Source organism: Crocodylus porosus, unplaced genomic scaffold (genome assembly GCF_001723895.1).
Source record: "Crocodylus porosus isolate Cpor-Errol unplaced genomic scaffold, CroPor_comp1, whole genome shotgun sequence".
NCBI lineage: Eukaryota > Metazoa > Chordata > Crocodylia > Crocodylidae > Crocodylus > Crocodylus porosus.
The window spans coordinates 19,312,573-19,320,057 of NW_017728907.1; positions in this window are offsets into that span (position 1 = coordinate 19,312,573).

Here is a 7,485-nt window from a genome sequence, read left to right on the forward strand (position 1 = left end):
AGCTCCATTCTCTCTGGAACCACCTTCAGGTAGTTGAAGGCTGTTGTTAAATCTTCCCTCCGTCTTCTCCTCTCCAGACTAAATAAGTCCAGTTCCCTCAGCCTCTCCTTAAGTCATGTGCCCAGCCCCTGAACCATTTCTGTTGTCCAATACTGAGTTTGAAACTGAGCCATGTTACACAGGGCACTTAGCATTGTGTTAAATCTGCAGAATGTTATGCAGTATTATGGTGAGAACATGTTCTGAGCAGAGGCATAATAATCTTTACTCTGACCCCTACAAGTACAGCTCATGCTCCACTGCTAGAGACCTGGTGAGTAGGTATCACAGCCTACCAAGCTGGAGCAACTTTTCCGCGGTTTTTTGACAGTGGTGGAAAACAGCTGAGCACAGAGAAAAGCACCGATTGAACAACTGTCTCGCTGAGGGTGTGAATTCCAGTCCCTCCTTGCCTTGGCACAGATTCTCCGACTCTCTCAGCAGGGTGCAGATCTCCAGGGGCTTCCTGGAGATGAACTGAGTAAATTCTTGTCCTGATTGTTCTACTCCACAGGTAGTCCATGCTTTGGTGGCATGAGCTCTAGGCCACTCTGAGGACTGTGATGGTGCCATGAGCATCATACTGGCTCACTTGCTTAGCTTCCTGTTATCTCCTGCAAGCCAGGGCACTGCAGACCTGGTATCAGATGCCAGAGCTGCTGGGCACTACTGGTGACTTCATGCTGGGAGCAGCTCATACTCAGAACCTGGGATGGCGAGCAGTGGTGGTGAAACTTTAGGATGTCCTGTGGCACATTCATGGACATTTGGCTTAGTTGCCTTCCCTCCTTCCCCCCACAGACTGCAGTACCATGACATTGGGCTTCTGTGCCTTATGTCCACTGAGAGACGCATCATCCTGGTGAGCTGGAAATTGGCAAACGTGAACAGCCTCTGTTCCATCACGAAGCAGTTTGATCTGCAGTGAACAATAGTGACAACGGCTGTGCATGAATTGTGCGATGCCATACTTGAGGGGCTAGGGCCTCAGTTTATCCAGCTTGGGGAGCTACAGGAGGTCATCACTGGGTTTGAACAGAAGGGCTTCCTGAAATATGTGGGGGCCTATGATGGGACCCACATACCTATTCTGAACCTTCTCACTGCACCTTGGATTACTTGTAAGAGGTTCTTTTTAGTTATACTCCAGGGAGTTGTGGACCCCGGAGGTGTTTCACTAACATCAGTGTTGGTTTGATCAGTTATTCAGAAACTCCATTTTCTTGGAGATGATGGAGTTGGGGGGAGTTTGCCCCTCATACTCCCATCATGGATTTTTGGGGGAGGATGTGTGCCCCCCCTCCCCCCCCTTGACCATTGCAGATCCAGCTTTCCCACTGCTCCCCTGGTTCATGAAGCCATACACTGGCTGACTGGACTCCAGAAAAGAGTTCTTTAATTACCAGCTGAGTAGCTGCTGTATAGTGAATGCAGTGTGCCTTTGGGTGTTTAAAGGTAAGCTGGAGGTCCCTGGGGATCCGCCTTGAACTCTGGCTGAGAAACATTCCCAGTTTCATGGCTGCTGTCTGCATCCTCCACAATATATGTAAGGTGACGGGGGAAGCCTTGGTAACCAAAGTACCTCTGAATGGATCAACATGGGGGGAAGCCCATGGCACTTCGGATACTGCCCGAGCCAAAGTGGTGCTCCAGGCTGTGTCTCAGATGGAAACGCTGTGAGGCCATTCTCATCAGGGAAGTCTTGGCTGACTGCTTTCTGTGACAATATTCTGCTGGGTGCAGGTGACTCTTCATTCCCTGGGCTGTACCTTTAATGTGCTTTTCCAAAATATCTCAGTAAACATTTTGCATGCTAACTGTTGGGCTTAATGTTCCCTGTGGAAGGGTGGGGAGGGGGAAATAAGGAATGGAAGCTCTTGAAGACTTGTGGGGAAGCCAGGGTCCTGTGTTGGGAGTTTGTGAGGGTTGAATAGGAAGGGGGAAACAGGCATGGACCACTATGTGGCTCAGAGTTGTGAACGACTCAAGTTAAGGCCTGGACAAGAAATACATAAGGGACAAATTTCATAACTGTGCAGACTTAATTTCCTTAAATACACTTGAAATGAGCACTTGAAAACAAAGGCTAGCTCACAAGCAACTGTAGTGAGCTTAAAACTCTTGACATTGTGCAGATTGTACTAAATGTGCTTATGGCGGGGTGGTCCACCCAAGTGCCTTATCTTCAGATCTCCCTGCTGACTGGGAATTGGATGTCTCAAAGGAGCATAATAGCCACATCTTGGCTACAAATTTGCTAGAGAACTGGTGGAGGCTGCACACTCTCAGTGCATGGTCATCATGGGTGACTTCAACAACCCTGACATCTCATGGGAAGAGCATTCAGCCAAATCTGCTCAGTCACAAAGCTTTCTCATTTGCATTGATGAACTCTTTTTGACTAAGAAATCTATGGGCTAACAAGTGGTAAGGTGCTGCTGGATCTGGTACTGGCCAAAGGGGATGATCTAGTCAGTGACCTGAGAATTGAAGGGAAGCTTGATGACAGTGATCACAAGTTGATCACTTTCTCTATCCATTGCAAAACTGGCAAATCAGTCAGCAACGCAGAAATCCTCGACTTCAGGAAATCTGACTCTCTCAAGCTCAGGAGGTTGGTTGTTGAGGCCCTGAGACCATGATCTGACAGGGAGGGCAGTCCATGATGAGTCGCTCCTTAAGAACATGATCCAAAAAGCGCAAGGAAAGTCCATTCTGGCCCATAGGAAAAGTAGCAAAAGGGCTGGGAGACTGCGTTGGCTCAATAGGGAACTCATGGACTTTCTGAATTTGAAAAGAGAAGCTTATAAGGGATGGAAGTCAGGAACTCCACTAAGAAGAATTATACAGCACTCGCCTGCACCTGTAGGGAGGAAACTAGAAAAGCCAAGGCTGATACTGAACTAAAACTGGCTACAGGAATCAAGAACAATGAAAAGTCCTTCAAATACGTGGGAAGTCAGAAAAAAAATAACAAGGCAACATCAGACCCTTGCTGAACCAAATGGGGCAGCTCACAACTGACATCCAGGAAAAAGTTAATCTCCTCCATGATTACTTTTGTGTTGGTTTTCCGACAGCCCAAGGGGATCATCCTGCCTGACAGGATGCAGGACTACTAGGATAAGGGTAATCATATGCCTATAACTGGTGAAGATCTTAAGCGAACAGCTTGAGAGGCTGGACACCCAGCTGGAATGCACCCAAGAGTGCTAAAAGAGTTGGCTGACATCATAGCATGACCAATGGTAAGGATATTTGAGAACTCGTGGCTCTCAGGAAAGGTTCCTGAAGATTGGAAAAGGGCTATTGTGGTGCCTATCTTTAAGAAAGGAAGGAAGGAAGATCCAGAGAAGTACAAACCAATCAGTTTGACCTCAATCCCTGGAGAAAGATCTTGGAAAAAAAATCATCAAAGACACCATCAATAACAGGCTAATGGAAGGCAGGATTCTGAAAGAGCCAACATGGCTTCATTGTAGGTAGGTCTTGCCTGACCAACCTCATATCCTTCTATGACTAGGTGACGCATCACCTGGACAAAGGAGAAATTGATGTCATATATTTAGATTTCAAAAAAGGCTTTGACTTGGCCTCCCATGATGTCCTCATGATAAAATTGGGGAGCTGCAGCCTCGACAACCCTATAGCCCAATGGCTGGGGAACTAGCTCCGTGGTTAGACCCAGAGAGTGATGGTCAATAGAACTGAGTCAGCATGGCACATGGTGACCAGTGACAATCCCCAGGGTTCAGCACTTGGAGCGGTATTCTTTAATATATTCATAAACTCTCTGGATTCAGGAGTCAGAAGCAGACTGGCTGAGTTCGCAGATGACATCAAATTATGGGGAAGTATGGTTACTAAAGCTGACCCAAGCAGGGTGCGGGGCCTGGGGCAAATCAGCCCATGAGGGGTCCGCCCCCACTCCGATCCCACAGGGCTTAGACCTGACAAAGCTGCCGCTGCCATCAGTAGCATCAGTGGTGGTGGGGAGGTAGCAAGTGGCTAGACACGGAGCTGTCGCTCTGCCCAGCTCCATGCCACCGCTGCTCCGCTGAGCTCCATGAGGCCCCCCAAAGCACAGGGCAGGGGATAGTTGCCCTGATTTGCCCCTCCTAGGGATGGCTCTGGTGGTTACACTAGAGGATAGGCTGGCAATTCAGGCTGACTTGGACTCTTGCAAGGTGGGTGGATCAAAACCTGATGACATTCAGCTTTGAGAAATGCAAGGTGCTCCACCTTGGGAGAAAAAACCCACATCATATTTATAGGCTCGGCTGTACTACACTCATTAGCACCATGACCAAAAGAGACTTGTGGGTTATGATTGACCACAAGGTGAACATGAGCCACCAGTACAATGCTGCAGCCGGAAAAGCAAATAAAACTCTGGCTTGCCTCTACAGATGCATCTCAAGCTTGACCCAACAAGTCATCTTCCTGCTTTATTCAGCCTTGGTGTGGCTGCAGCTGGAGTACTGCATCCAATTAAAAAAGGATATGGAGAAGCTTGAGAGAGTCCAGAGGAGAGCCACAAGAATGATTAGAGGTCAAGAGCAAGCCTTACAAGGAGAGGCTGAGAGGCATGGGACTCTTCAGCCTGGTGAAGAGAAGGCTTGAGGGGACTTGCTGGCAACCTATATATAGGGGGTGTGCATTAGGACCTGGGAAGAATGTCTGTTCACCAGGGCACCCCAAAGGAAGATAAGGTATAATGGTCACAAACTGCTGGAAGGCCATTTTTGGTTGGACATAAAGAAAAACTTCTTTACTGTCTGAGTGTCCAGTCTGGAATAGGCTCTCCCCCAGAAGTGTGCCAGGTCTGGAATTCACACACCCATTCTGACAGGTGTGCAGACAACTACATCAAGAGCAAAGCCAACCTTGAAATTGTTCCAAATTTCTGAGAGATTATGAGGGAAAGCTGGCTTGCTGTTCCTGCTTACTTTCATGGGCAAGCAGAACAAGAGCAAAACTGTGCCACGATAAGCACCGTCTAATCTAGGTACCCTTAGATAGCTACTGTCTTCCCCATCTCTCTCCCTCCCAAGAGGTAACTCTTCCGTCCCTGTCTCAGGACACCACATCTTTGATGTCTCCTTGGCAAGAGTGTCCTTACAGTGTAAAGCAGAGCTCTTTGAATTTGCAGGTGGTGAGCCTGCAAGATATTCCCTGCTGCTTCTGCGAGCGTTCATGCCAGCATCTGCCTGAGAGGCAAAGAAGGGACTAGCTAGTTATGATGGCTTCCAGGGAAAGGTAGTGATTCCACAGAATATATGCAAAGCTTTGGAAACCTTGCTGTGGCTGTATCACAGCTTCATAGCTCTGTCAGACCTGCTAGCAGTGAAAACAGTGAACTCTCTCCCAAATACCCCAGTAAGTGCAAAAAGTCGAGAGAAGGAGGAGGACATCTGCAAGCTGCCATTGCAGGGCCATCTGGGGCAGGGAGATCAGGCTTCCACTCAACCCCTTTGCTTAAATTGCATGGCCTTTTGCTATTTTTTCCATACCTGTCTCATTCAGGGCACGACATAGTTTGTTCAGGAGGTGACCACGTGTGTGTTGGGGAAAAGATTGTTGTCTCTGGGGAACATGGACTTATTTATTTTAGAAACTGAAAGCAGGAAAGTGAATGGAGACCTGAAAAAAGAGAGCAGGTGGTTTTACCAAGGCACTTTGATGCTGCCCTGGAAAAGTGTCCTGCCTCTACCACAGAGTTCCTATGTGATGCTGAGAAAATGCTTAAAACAGACTCTTTACCAGCATCTGCTATATTATATGTTCCTTATTTTCTGGATGTCCTACTTGAAACCCTTGGTTTTCATGAGTAGATCAGAATTGTCCAATTTCTGAGCATCTGGAGGCCATGTGCCATCTGTGGCACCTGGTTCCTTCCTCCTTCCCTCTCCCCCCACCCCAGACCCTACAGTCTTCACCACCCTACGCCCTGAAGCCTGTGCCAACCTTACCTTAGGGCGAGAGGTGGGAGTGGGAATCCAGCAGTCCTGGCTGCAGAAGGAGTGATTTTGGGGGTGTGGAGGAATTGTGGCAGCAGGAGGGAGCCTGTGAACTGTGAATTAACTGCTTGGGGCTGCCAGTTGGACAGCCCTGTTGTTAGATCATGGCCATACCTGAAGTCAGTGAGAATTGTGCTTTGAATATATGGAATACTATGTAATAAAAAAATCAAGTCCTTGCTGTTTCAGAACGGGCACCCATCATTAATGGGCACTTTCAATCTTCTGTGTTTTCATGTGCTATCTGTTAAATGGTGTAAAATAAGCACCTCCTTTCATACGAGTTGTGTGAAGATGGAATGCTTTGTAGTATAGTGATATACATCCAAGAAAGCTTATCAGGAAAATAATAATTGAATCCTCAAAGTAACAGTGTTCAATAAGTCTTGCACTGGACATACCTGGGACAATAAAGACAAAGCAAAATATTGAATAGCTGTTTGTTCAGAGAGTACTTTCAATTCTGTGGTCCATGGCTGTGTGGAAGAGTGTGATGTGATAGCACAATTAATTTGTTTCACAATTCATGTGTGTAAGAGGGTTGGATTAGGTTGCACAGGTTACAGTATCTCTGGCATTTTCTTTTTTTAAATTTATGTTTTTGAGGGCTTAACTTTGCAACTTTACTAACATGCTTTTAAACATGGCAGGGCCTTCAGAGAGGAAATGGAGCCCCAGGCGACCACAAGGAAAGGGACCTTGGGGCAGGGGGTGGGTGCTCACCTGGAGCAGAGAGGTGTGAAGTTGGGAAGCAGGCAGGGTCGACTTGCACCCCTCAGTCGAGGGGTCAAGCACAAACTTCCATAAGCAGCATGCTCCCCTGGCTCCAGGCACCTGCCGAAGGACGTGGGCTGCTCACGACAGCTTATGCCCCTCCCAGTAGGTGTGTACAGTGCGGCTCGCCCCTGCCTTGGGCCTGCCCGGCGCCATTCGCACAGCGTACTTCGGCAAGGGGCTGCGGCTGTGCCACGTCCCCACGGGGACAGGTGGGGTGTGGCTCCCAGTGCTCGTCCCACTGGCCCAGGGGGGGAGAAAACCTACGGGCGGAGGGGAAGTAGAGCCCAGGCCTGGGCCACATCTCCCGCCCCAGGACCTGCCTCATTCAGGCGGGCGGGCTCAGTGCACGGCACCTCCCCCTGGGCAGCGCCCAGACCCAGCGGGCAGGGGGTTATGGGGGAGGAGCTTCTCCCTATGTTAGCCGCGGCAAGGAGATAGTTAATTTGGGCGCCCTCCTATTGGCCGGCGGGGTACGACGCCGTGCGATTGGCCGGGAGCTCTCGAAGCCGCTCCATTGGCTGGGAGCGGGCCTATCAACGAGCGCGCCGGGCGCTGTCGGGGAGCCGCGCGCGGCTATTGGGCGCGAGAAGCGCGTGGGGCGGTGGCCCGGCTGCAGGGGGCGGGGCCGCGGGCTGGCGGCGCCGGCGGC